General features: G+C 37.8%; 1 long non-coding RNA gene across 1 annotated transcript; it reads left to right on the top strand.

Annotated features, from left to right (window-relative positions):
• Window positions 1-1,889: 1,889 nt before the first annotated feature.
• Window positions 1,890-11,440, top strand: LOC123741827 (uncharacterized). The gene is made up of 4 exons (XR_006769377.1): window positions 1,890-1,942; window positions 6,433-6,537; window positions 8,253-8,393; window positions 11,328-11,440. It is a non-coding gene; the product is annotated as an uncharacterized lncRNA (long non-coding RNA).
• Window positions 11,441-12,879: the final 1,439 nt, after the last annotated feature.

Genomic DNA, 12,879 nt, shown 5'->3' with positions numbered 1-12,879 from the left:
TCTACAAGCCTCATACAAACCACTGTCTACAAGCCTCATACAAACCACTGTCTACAACCCTCATACAAACCACTGTCTACCAGCCTCATACAAACCACTGTCTACAAGCCTCATACAAACCAGTGTCTACCAGCCTCATACAAACCACTGTCTACCAGCCTCATACAAACCACTGATGAGCACCTTTGGAACATCTACATAAAAAAATGATGAATCAATTTAATACACACCATCACAATGAATCCATTATTTATTTTAGGCAGATCTAAATAAACATGTATTATAGAAGAACGGAATATGAGTTGGCCTACTGAATGTTATCTGGCTATGCTCCATGCCATAGGATGTAGGCTTGTTCATTTAGTAGACTAGATACTGTATGTTATCTGGCTATGATATAGGCTGTAGACTTGTTCATTTAGTAGACTAGATACTGTATGTTATCTGGCTATGATATAGACTGTAGGCTTGTTCATTTAGTAGACTAGATACTGTATGTTATCTGGCTATGATATAGACTGTAGGCTTGTTCATTTAGTAGACTAGATACTGTATGTTATCTGGCTATGATATAGACTGTAGGCTTGTTCATTTAGTAGACTAGATACTGTATGTTATCTGGCTATGATATAGACTGTAGACGTGTTAATTTAGTAGACTAGATACTGTATGTTATCTGGCTATGATATAGGATGTAAACTTGTTCATTTAGTAGACTAGATACTGTATGTTATCTGGCTATGATATAGACTGTAGGCTTGTTCATTTAGTAGACTAGATACTGTATGTTATCTGGCGATGCTCCTTGTTATAGGATGTAGGCTTGTTCATTTAGTAGACTAGATGGGTCTATACATATAAGTCATGTGCCATTATTTTATATTATATGATTTTATAGTAATAATAATATAACTGTATTTTGCTTGAATGAAATAAAAAGGATATTTGTATCATTCCAGAGTGAGTGTTCATATGAAGTGTCTATGTTGAGTATAAAAGTGATAATTTTAAACTGTTATTTGGCAACTTTAGTTGTGAATGATACAAACTTTAGTAAATCCAATTCTAAAGGGTAGTTTCACCAGGACATCTAACTGAGGCATTTCAACAGTGGTACAGCAACAGGTAGTCAGGGAGACATGCACTTATTAAACACATCCCCTACATTCATCTAGAAATATAACAGACTTTATTATAGTTTCACCAGGACATCTAACTGAGGCATTTCAACAGTGGTACAGCAACAGGTAGTCAGGGAGACATGCACTTATTAAACACATCCCCTACATTCATAACAGACTTCATTCTAAAAATATAATGTTGAGTATATTATCAAAATATTGCCACTTTATTCTCGAAATATTGCCACTTTTAAAAGTACTATCAAAAAAGTGTGACTTTAGAGAGAGAGAAAAAGAAAGAAGGGATTGAGGGGTCATTTAATCAGATTGGCTTTTGGACAGGTCAGAGTCAATGTTTGAAGCTGTTGGCAATACACTGTAGATGTATGTGTTCAAAAGTAGCTCCTAATGTCTTCAAATCCCTGGGGAGAGAGGAGCTGCTACCCCTGGGGAGAGAGGAGCTGCTACCCCTGGAGAGAGAGGAGCTGCTACCCCTGGGGAGAGAGGAGCTGCTACCCCTGGGGAGAGAGGAGCTGCTACCCCTGGAGAGAGAGGAGCTGCTACCCCTGGGGAGAGAGGAGCTGCTACCCCTGGGGAGAGAGGAGCTGCTACCCCTGGAGAGAGAGGAGCTGCTACCCCTGGGGAGAGAGGAGCTGCTACCCCTGGGGAGAGAGAGGAGCTGCACATTGTAAGAGCTGTAAAGAGAGAGGGAGTGGAGAGAGAACAGGCAGAACCTGATATGTAAATGAGCAGAGCAAACGAAAGTAACTTTCAACGACCGAATGATCATTACAGACTCTGTTTCTATTGAGAGATAAAAGGTAAGACGACGATTGTCATGTGTATTAATATAGTTGATGGTATTGTTGTGTGTATTCATATAGTTGATGATATTGTTATGTGTATTAATATAGTTGATGATATTGTTATGTGTATTAATATAGTTGATGATATTGTTGTGTGTATTCATATAGTTGATGATATTGTTATGTGTATTCATATAGTTGATGATATTGTTATGTGTATTAATATAGTTGATGATATTGTTATGTGTATTAATATAGTTGATGATATTGTTGTGTGTATTAATATAGTTGATGATATTGTTGTGTGTATTCATATAGTTGATGATATTGTTGTGTGTATTCATATAGTTGATGATATTGTTATGTGTATTAATATAGTTGATGGTATTGTTGTGTGTATTAATATAGTTGGTGATATTGTTATGTGTATTCATATAGTTGATGATATTGTTATGTGTATTAATATAGTTGGTGATATTGTTGTGTGTATTAATATAGTTGATGGTATTGTTATGTGTATTCATATAGTTGATGATATTGTTGTGTGTATTAATATAGTTAATTATATTTTTGGTGGACAGTGTTAAAATAGTCCTACTCTCCTTAAAATGTTTTTGATATAAATTAGATGTGTGGGGTGAATTCGTTCTGTGCCCATCTGTGTGCCCCAGGGTGATCGCTCCTACACTATCTACAATCTAAAAGGGTTCTTTGGCTGTCCCCATAGGAGAACCCTTTGTAGAACCCTTTTTTTGGTACTAGGTAGAACACTTTTGGGTTCCGTGAAGAACCCTTTCCACAGAGGGTTCTACATGGAAGCCAGAAGGGTTCTACCTGGAACCCAAAAGCGTTCTCCTATGGGGACGGCCGGAGGACCCGTTTGGAACCCTTTATTCTAAGAGTGTACTGTATCATAGGTCTATAGACTTGTCTTCTCAAAACAGGCTTAAAACACAACAAGCAACAAACAAACATGTTCTCTTTCTAATCAACTGTTAATGCTTTTCACTCAGGAAGGTATGTTGTGTGAAAGAGAGACTAATAAATATTGTTCGAGAGACTAACAACAACTTACACTTCCTCAAAACAGTTTGTGTGTATTCATTAGTGCCCACCGTAGCAAAACGTTTGGCAACAGAAACCGTTTAGGTCACATTGTACAGCGTTTAGAGTAAACGGTTTATGTTTTATTTAACATCTTAAAACTGTTGGCTGTGGAGTAAACTAATGAATACAACCCAGGTTGTTGCCTACGACTCGGCATGTTGATACCTGCCTCTTGCTGAAACCTGAACGTAGCCTGAGGGGTATACTATGATACAGGCTTGATATACTGGTTTTCTAAAGCTAGCCAGCTTCAGTTAGCTTCACATTCCAGCTCAGGCCTCATCCATCAGAATATACAGAACAGAACAGAAAAAAAATCTCAATGAAGTTTCAAGGTGAGAATCCTGCCTGGGATTATTGTAAAGTGTGTAGATAAATTAAATGTAATGTTAGTATAGTGAATGACAGTAAAACACTCCTAACAGTCTACTACTACTGAGACAGGTTGGTGTAATGTTAGTATAGTGAATGACAGTAAAACACTCCTAACAGTCTACTACTACTGAGACAGGTTGGTGTAATGTTAGTATAGTGAATGACAGTAAAACACTCCTAACAGTCTACTACTACTGAGACAGGTTGGTGTAATGTTAGTATAGTGAATGACAGTAAAACACTCCTGACAGTCTACTACTACTGAGACAGGTTGGTGTCCGTTTAATCATATAAATGGAGCTGACTGGACGTGGTCAAGTCAAATTCAATATATCAATATTCAGATATTATACTTCTACATTTAACATTTCATATGATAATGTAATTGTATCATAGTTCCACTATAGTGCAGTGATCCTCTACATTTCATATGATTATGTAATTGTATCATATTTCCACTATAGTGTAGTGATCCTCTACATTTCATATGATAATGTAATTGTATCATAGTTCCTCTATAGTGCAGTGATCCTCTACATTTCATATGATAATGTAATTTTATCATAGTTCCTCTATAGTGTAGTGATCCTCTACATTTCATATGATAATGTAATTGTATCATAGTTCCACTATAGTGCAGTGATCCTCGCTATATGAGCCACTTCACAATTCCAACCAAGTGACCCAATTGGTGCCAATGGCGCGATGCGTAGGTTGTTGACCTTTTACAGGTGCGACCTGGGTTCACTTCCCTGCCCAGCTGTTTGCTACATTGGTGTCAGAAGTGGTATGGTGTCTGTGAGGTCATCAGAATGGACCGGATGTGTGAGGGGTCTGAGTAGTCGAAGCACGGGACTAATTAATACTGATACTGGGTTAACACTATTAATACTGATACTGGGTTAACCCTATTGATACTGATACTGGGTTAACCCTATTGATACTGATACTGGGTTAACACTATTGATACTGATACTGGGTTAACACTATTGATACTGGGTTAACACTATTGATACTGATACTGGGTTAACACTATTGATACTGATACTGGGTTAACACTATTAATACTGATACTGGGTTAACCCTATTGATACTGATACTGGGTTAACCCTATTGATACTGATACTGGGTTAACACTATTAATACTGATACTGGGTTAACACTATTTATACTGATACTGGGTTAACACTATTGATACTGATACTGGGTTAACACTATTGATACTGATACTGGGTTAACACTATTGATACTGGGTTAACACTATTGATACTGATACTGGGTTAACCCTATTTATACTGATACTGGGTTAACCCTATTTATACTGATACTGGGATTACACTATTGATACTGATACTGGGTTAACCCTATTTATACTAATACTGGGTTAACCCTATTTATACTGATACTGGGTTAACACTATTGATACTGATACTGGGTTAACCCTATTTATACTGATACTGGGTTAACCCTATTGATACTGATACTGGGTTAACACTATTGATACTGATACTGGGTTAACCCTATTGATACTGATACTGGGTTAACCCTATTGATACTGATACTGGGTTAACCCTATTGATACTGATACTGGGTTAACCCTATTGATACTGATACTGGGTTAACCATATTGATACTGATACTGGGTTAACCCTATTGATACTGATACTGGGTTAACCCTATTGATACTGATACTGGGTTAACCCTACTTGGGGCGGCAGGTAGCTGCGCTCCAACGCTCTAGTGGTTAGTTAGAGCGTTGGATTGGTAACCGAAAGGCTGCAAGATCAAATCCCTGAGCTGACAAGGTAAAAATCGGTTGTTTACCCCTGAACAAGGCAGTTAACCCACTGTTCCTAAGCCATCATTGAAAATAAGAATTTGTTCTTAACTGACTTGCCTAGTAAAATAAATAAATAAATACTGGGTTAACCCTATTTGTGCGATGCATAGGGTGTTTTCCTTGTTCACCAGCGACCTGGGTTCACTGCCCTGCACCACTGTTTGCTACAATATTAATATCATAGACTATCTGTTAAACGAAGAGACACCACAATATGAGTGAAAGGATTTCAGGATAATATCAGTGAGTGTTGATTTAGAGTTGTCTTCTGGGTTCATCCTTGTAGCTGCCTTTATCAACAGGGTGAAATGTAACAAATGACATCAGAGTTGGGAGGTAACCAGGTCCCTGTTTAAATCACCATGACAACCATTTCATTATTTCTCCAGAGCAGCAAGGGAATCTGGAGACTCAACCTTTGTAGAATCACAATCACCAAGTACATTTGCACGTACATATGTAGGATCTTAATTTGAGCCAGTTTACTACAGCAGGAAAATATTCCTGCAGCAACAGAAAATGTGAATTATTATGTGAATTATAATTAATGGACATTTTTGTAGGGGTTACTACATTTTTCGTAAGGAAAACACAAGTCTGAAATTTCTAAGTGGAAATTACAAACTTCAGAAGCCTTTTTAAACCTCAAATACATTTCAAGTTTTACATTTCCTGCATTGCTGGAAAGTTCTTCTGCAGTGGGGGGTGATCAAATTAAGATCCTACATCTGTACACATAATTGTACATGGGGATATGAATGGGGGTCTATAACATCCAATCACAGAGGTTTACATCAGCTGACAGTTGCAATGTTATTGCTAATAATTCAAACTGCCCTTTTCAGATAAAGACATAAACTCTGTACAGATGTAGGATCTTAATTTGATCACCCTGTTGCAGAAAAACTAAACTTGTAGTGTAATTGAGTGTAATTAAACTTTAGAAAAGGTTTCTGAAGATGATAAATTCCACTTTTCCATTTTAAAACTGTTCATTAATTATAATTAATTATAATCCACACAATAATTCAAATGTCCTGTTTCTGCAGGATTATTTTCCTGGTGTAGCAAACTGGCTCAAATTAAGATCCAACATCTGCAGCAATATACCCCTCTCTAATGAATATGGCTCTATCAGGATTCACTTTTGACCATTTGACATCTTGTATTTCCTATTGTTTAGGCTGGTTGAATGAGTTGCCTGTGAAAGCTACTTCATCTGCAAGAAAACAGGTGGCTGCACCAGTGACTGTCAGAAGTTTTGTGATTTCCTCATATGAACGTGAAAGTAAGTGTGTTGTCTACGCAGTTACAAAAATGGCTGATGAAACTGTGGCACATATTTCTCGGTAACATTGAATAAATGTGTTGGTATGTAAGAAAGACGGGCAGACTCTCGTACTGTTGGTCTAGACTACCTACAAACTATTATAAGGCTATGATCACTTATCATGCCGACAAACCTGATGTTCTCTGTGAACTGATCTGAACAGGTTTAGGCTGGTCATCTATGATATGTAGGTTATATACAGTACATTCTCTGTTCTGCTACTGGTAGGACTATAACATTATGTTGATCTGAACAGGTTTAGACTGGTCATCTATGATATGTAGGTTATATACAGTAGATTCTCTGTCCTGCTACTGGTAGGACTATAACATTATGTTGATCTGAACAGGTTTAGGCTGGTCATCTATGATATGTAGGTTATATACAGTACATTCTCTGTCCTGCTACTGGTAGGACTATAACATTATGTTGATCTGAACAGGTTTAGACTGGTCATCTATGATATGTAGGTTATATACAGTACATTCTCTGTCCTGCTACTGGTAGGACTATAACATTATGTTGATCTGAACAGGTTTAGACTGGTCATCTATGATATGTAGGCTATAGCCGAGGTATAGACCTTGATCTGCATATCACTAACAAACTGCTATTATGCATTATAACCTAGTCTACTTTACATAATATAACATCTCTCACTTGATGCAAAAAAACCTTTCTGAATGGATCAACAATTTCCTCCTCGGATCAATCATGTCCGTTTTAGCCCTTCTGTCTATATTCTCAGATACGTTTAGAAAAGAACAGATTGAAAGACAATAAATAGTCTACTGTTAGTGAATACAAATACGTGTGAGACATGGCCTTGTGTTGCTGTTCTGTCTATAACTACCTTAACAAACAGTGACTTATTATTATTATTATTATTATTATTATTATTGTTATTATTATTATTGTTGCTGTACTGTCTATAACTACCTTAACAAACAGAGACTTATTATTATTATTATTATTATTATTGTTGTTGCTGTTCTGTCTATAACTACCTTAACAAACAGAGACTTATTATTATTATTGTTATTATTATTATTGTTGCTGTACTGTCTATAACTACCTTAACAAACAGAGACTTATTATTATTATTATTATTATTATTGTTGTTGCTGTTCTGTCTATAACTACCTTAACAAACAGAGACTTATTATTATTATTATTATTATTATTATTGTTGCTGTTCTGTCTATAACTACCTTAACAGTGACATATTATTATTATTGTTGTTGTTCTGTCTATAACTACCTTAACAAACAGTGACTTATTATTATTATTATTGTTATTATTTTTATTATTATTATTGTTATTATTGTTGCTGTACTGTCTATAACTACCTTAACAAACAGTGACTTATTATTATTATTATTATTATTATTATTGTTGCTGTTCTGTCTATAACTACTTTAACAAACAGTGACTTATTATTATTATTATTGACAGTTACCATGGAGATGAAATGTCACAACTACATGTTCATGTGATGCTTTAAATCACCTGACTGTTTCCATGTGTCTGTTAGTAAATGTTTCATAAGAGATAATTAATAAATGACAACAATTGACATTAAAGAATGACTGTGTTAACCACAACCAACATCCTGGATCTCTGTTTAGTTGTCACTGTGTTAACCACAACCAACATGTTGGATCTCTGTTTAGGGGTCAGTGCTCTAAAATGAGTCTCTCTGGGGAGAGAGAGGAGGGACCTGCCTCTAAAATGAGACTCTCTGGGGAGAGAGAGGAGGGGGGCCCCGCCTCTAAAATGAGACTCTCTAGGGAACATGACACCAAAGCCAAGAGGTGAGATGACAATTTTTGAAATAATTATTAAGAGTTTATTTCCAAAATCATTTCCAAAATCACATTCGTTTTTTCATCAGAAATGGTTGCTTATGGGTACCTTCAATATTACTGTTCTCAGATTTTCAATGAATAGATTTTTGATGGGTATATCTTTTTAAATTATTATTACTATTATTTCTGCATGTCCTCTTTTTCAAGATGTGGCCGATTTAAACAACAGAATACTCTTTAAAATTAGATTTTTAATTTTTTTACGACATCTTGTTTTTAAATGGCTGCTGGAAATTAGATCGAAAGCATCGAAATCTTCATTCAAAGGCATCAAATTGAGTGAATGCTGCGCAGGTTCACTGAGTTGCAAACCAAATGGATTACTGCAACTCGCTGTTGGCTGGGCTCCCTGCCTGTGCCATTAAACCCCTACAACTCATCCAGAACGCCGCAGCCCGTCTGGTGTTCAACCTTCCCAAGTTCTCTCACGTCACCCCGCTCCTCCGCTCTCTCCACTGGCTTCCAGTCGAAGCTCGCATCCGCTACAAGACCATGGTGCTTGCCTACGGAGCTGTGAGGGGAACGGCACCTCCGTACCTTCAGGCTCTGATCAGGCCCTACACCCAAACAAGGGCACTGCGTTCATCCACCTCTGGCCTGCTGGCCCCCCTACCTCTGAGGAAGCACAGTTCCCGCTCAGCCCAGTCAAAACTGTTCGCTGCTCTGGCACCCCAATGGTGGAACAAGCTCCATCACGACGCCAGGACAGCGGAGTCAATCACCACCTTCCGGAGACACCTGAAACCCCACCTCTTTAAGGAATACCTGGGATAGGATAAAGTAATCCTTCTAACCCCCCCCCCTTAAAAGATTTGTGGTTGTTCCACTGGATATCATAAGGTGAATGCACCAATTTGTAAGTCGCTCTGGATAAGAGCGTCTGCTAAATGACTTAAATGTAAATGTAAAATGTCTAGCTCATTGATTTGTAGATCTGACACAGTTGCTACCTCAGATTATGAGCCTAGCAGGTGTCGTGAATGAGGTATGTAGTACCCACAGAAGGCCACAGGGAGGGAGCAAGAGAGATATAAACCCATACAGTTTATCTCTTTAAATACCCTGAACCTAACAATCAATCTAATGTATTTATGAAGCCCTTTTTACATCAGCAGATGTCACAACGTGATGTGCAGAAACTCTTAACACTACGTATTACCTGTTTTAGCCTGAACCCTAATTCCAGGGTAGGGTAGCGTAGAACAGTTCTAGAAACTATTTTAGTACTAAATAGCATTTTGATTATTTTGTTAACCAAAATCTATCTAAGCATTTTGCTTTTATTGTTTTGTTATTTTATTAGATTTACTATTTGTAAGGCAGAACACTTGATTAACAAGACACACTAGTTTAATTTTCAAAATGTGTTTTAAACTTGGTGACCTGGTGACCTCTATGTGAAAGTCCAGCAATTGGCGTGGGATAGATGGGGAAGGTTTGAGACTGATCTAAGGAATTAATGGGAAAAATACACTTTATTTCTCAGCTACCTCACCATGTCTGTATGTGAATGAATAGCTTTTAATTGCTAAATATTTCCAATAGATGGAAGCATAAGACCACAAAGCATCAGTTATAGGCTACAAGCAGCAATATGATTGACATAAAATAGCATGCAACCACAGACTATATGTCCCATGATTCTCTAAAATGGTCACTCATTACTTTAGTTAGCTATATATCTCGTGTTAGGGCTGTGTTACTTTTGGGAGAGCAACAAAAATAGTGACCAAAAAGGTATTGAACCCCAGGTAAATTATCACTAGTCAGAACCTCAACCTTAGTATAACATTACATGCATGATAAAAAAATCTTAATATCTGATATTGTGAGTAAAACAACCTCAGAATAGAAAAGACAAGAGTGCATCTTCCAGCCCTCCAATAAATTACATCATTCAACCCTCCCGGTTAGTAAATTTACCACAACATGCCCCTTGGCTTTTCAAATAAAAACAGGTAATAATAAACATGAATCATCATTATATTACTAAACAGTAATCTTTTAAATGCTTTTGCAGTCTTCCTCTTGCGTTAGCAGTGTGGAAAGGACAGACAGAAGCCCACACAGGAGTTTTCCTATGAGGGGGAGTGGTGGTGCATCCAGGGAGAAAACTAAACTGATCTTCTGAATTGTCATTGTGGTCTTATGCTGCCATCTATTGGAATTATGTAGCAACTGCAGTACTACTGAATAATGTGTAATTCCTTACTAATGAAGTAATTACTCAGAATTCCAAAATATACAATCTTCTAGTTTATTTTATCACTTACAACCATAACCACTTATACCATAACAAACAATTAAACTGACATAAACCAAAAACACCATACATTTAGTTAATTTAGTTAATTACCAAATTGAGCCGGTCGGTCACATTTGAGAGTGTGTCAGGTTCGTCGTAAGGATGGGATCAAACTGCAGCGGGAATGTGAATCATCTTCTTGAATGTATTAAAGAAATGAACACTGACCAAAAGCACGACGAAAAACAGTCCTGTAAGGTACATAGAAACGGAAAAACTACCCACAAACCCATGGAAAAACACCCCCAACTAAATAGGACCCTCAATTAGAGGCAACGAGGAACAGCTGCCTCCAATTGAAGGTCAACCCAATGAACTACACATAGAAATATAAGAACTAGAACAAACAGAAATATATTAACATAGAACATAACCCCCAAAAAAACGAAACACACAAAACAAACACACCACTGCCACGTCCTGAGCAACTGCAATAACAAAATGACCCCTTTTCTGGTCAGGACGTGACAGAGTGAGGCAGATATATTTTTGTCTGAAATGAAACCATCAAGTGATAGATTTTAAACAAATACCTGTTTGTGAGATATGTAATATTTGTCTCTGTTGTGTTGAAGCCCAATCAAGCAGGAGAGACCAGCCTCCCCTGTATCCAGCTGTGTGTCCATGAAGAGTGACCGGTCTATGGACTATCCTATATTCTTTAGAGAGGGAGACTTTTCTACTGAACAAAGGTAAGAAGAACTCATGGTTCATGGTCAGTGAGTTTAACAACACTGTCTCTAGTCATTTCTCCTCTCACATTTTCCCATTTATTTTGGTTGTTTTCATAATCCATAGGCTAATCCTTTTATCCATTTTCATAGTCCTAAAACAATATTAAACAAACACAACGTTCCCTCCCTTTGTGTGTGTGTGTGTGTGTGTGTGTGTGTGTGTGTGTGTGTGTGTGTGTGTGTGTGTGTGTGTGTGTGTGTGTGTGTGTGTGTGTGTGTGTACTCCCTGGATGAAGAGATATAATCTCTATCCTGATAGCCTAGTCAGTTTTACCCCTACCTACATGTACATATTACCTCAATTAACTAAACTACCTGGTACACCTGCACATTGACTCAGTACTAGTACTCCTTATAGTCTCATTATTACCTCAACTACCTGGTACACCTGCACATTGACTCAGTGCTGGTACTCCTTGTAGTCTCATTATTACCTCAACTACCTGGTACCCCTGCACATTGACTCAGTACTAGTACTCCTTATAGTCTCATTATTACCTCAACTACCTGGTACCCCTGCACATTGACTCAGTACTGGTACTCCTTATAGTCTCATTATTACCTCAACTACCTGGTACCCCTGCACATTGACTCAGTACTGGTACTCCTTATAGTCTCATTATTACCTCAACTACCTGGTACCCCTGCACATTGACTCAGTACTGGTACTCCTTATAGTCTCATTATTACCTCAACTACCTGGTACCCCTGCACATTGACTCAGTACTGGTACTCCTTATAGTCTCATTATTACCTCAACTACCTGGTACCCCTGCACATTGACTCAGTACTGGTAATCCTTATAGTCTCATTATTACCTCAACTAACTCGTACCCCTGCACATTGACTCAGTACTGGTACTCCTTATAGTCTCATTATTACCTCAACTACCTGGTACCCCTGCACATTGACTCAGTACTGGTACTCCTTATAGTCTCATTATTACCTCAACTACCTGGTACCCCTGCACATTGACTCAGTACTGGTACTCCTTATAGTCTCACTATTACCTCAACTACCTGGTACCCCTGCACATTGACTCAGTACTGGTACTCCTTATAGTCTCATTATTACCTCAACTACCTGGTACCCCTGCACATTGACTCAGTACTGGTACTCCTTATAGTCTCATTATTACCTCAACTACCTGGTACCCCTGCACATTGACTCAGTACTGGTACTCCTTATAGTCTCATTATTACCTCAACTACCTGGTACCCCTGCACATTGACTCAGTACTGGTACTCCTTATAGTCTCATTATTACCTCAACTACCTGGTACCCCTGCACATTGACTCAGTACTGGTACTCCTTATAGTCTCATTATTACCTCAACTACCTGGTACCCCTGCACATTGACTCAGTACTGGTACTCCTTATAGCCTCATTATTG

This window comes from Salmo salar, chromosome ssa03, assembly GCF_905237065.1.
Source record: "Salmo salar chromosome ssa03, Ssal_v3.1, whole genome shotgun sequence".
In the NCBI taxonomy this organism is placed as follows: Eukaryota; Metazoa; Chordata; class Actinopteri; order Salmoniformes; family Salmonidae; genus Salmo; species Salmo salar.
Note: the sequence above shows the minus strand (reverse complement) of the source record. Positions and strands in the feature narration are given on the sequence as shown.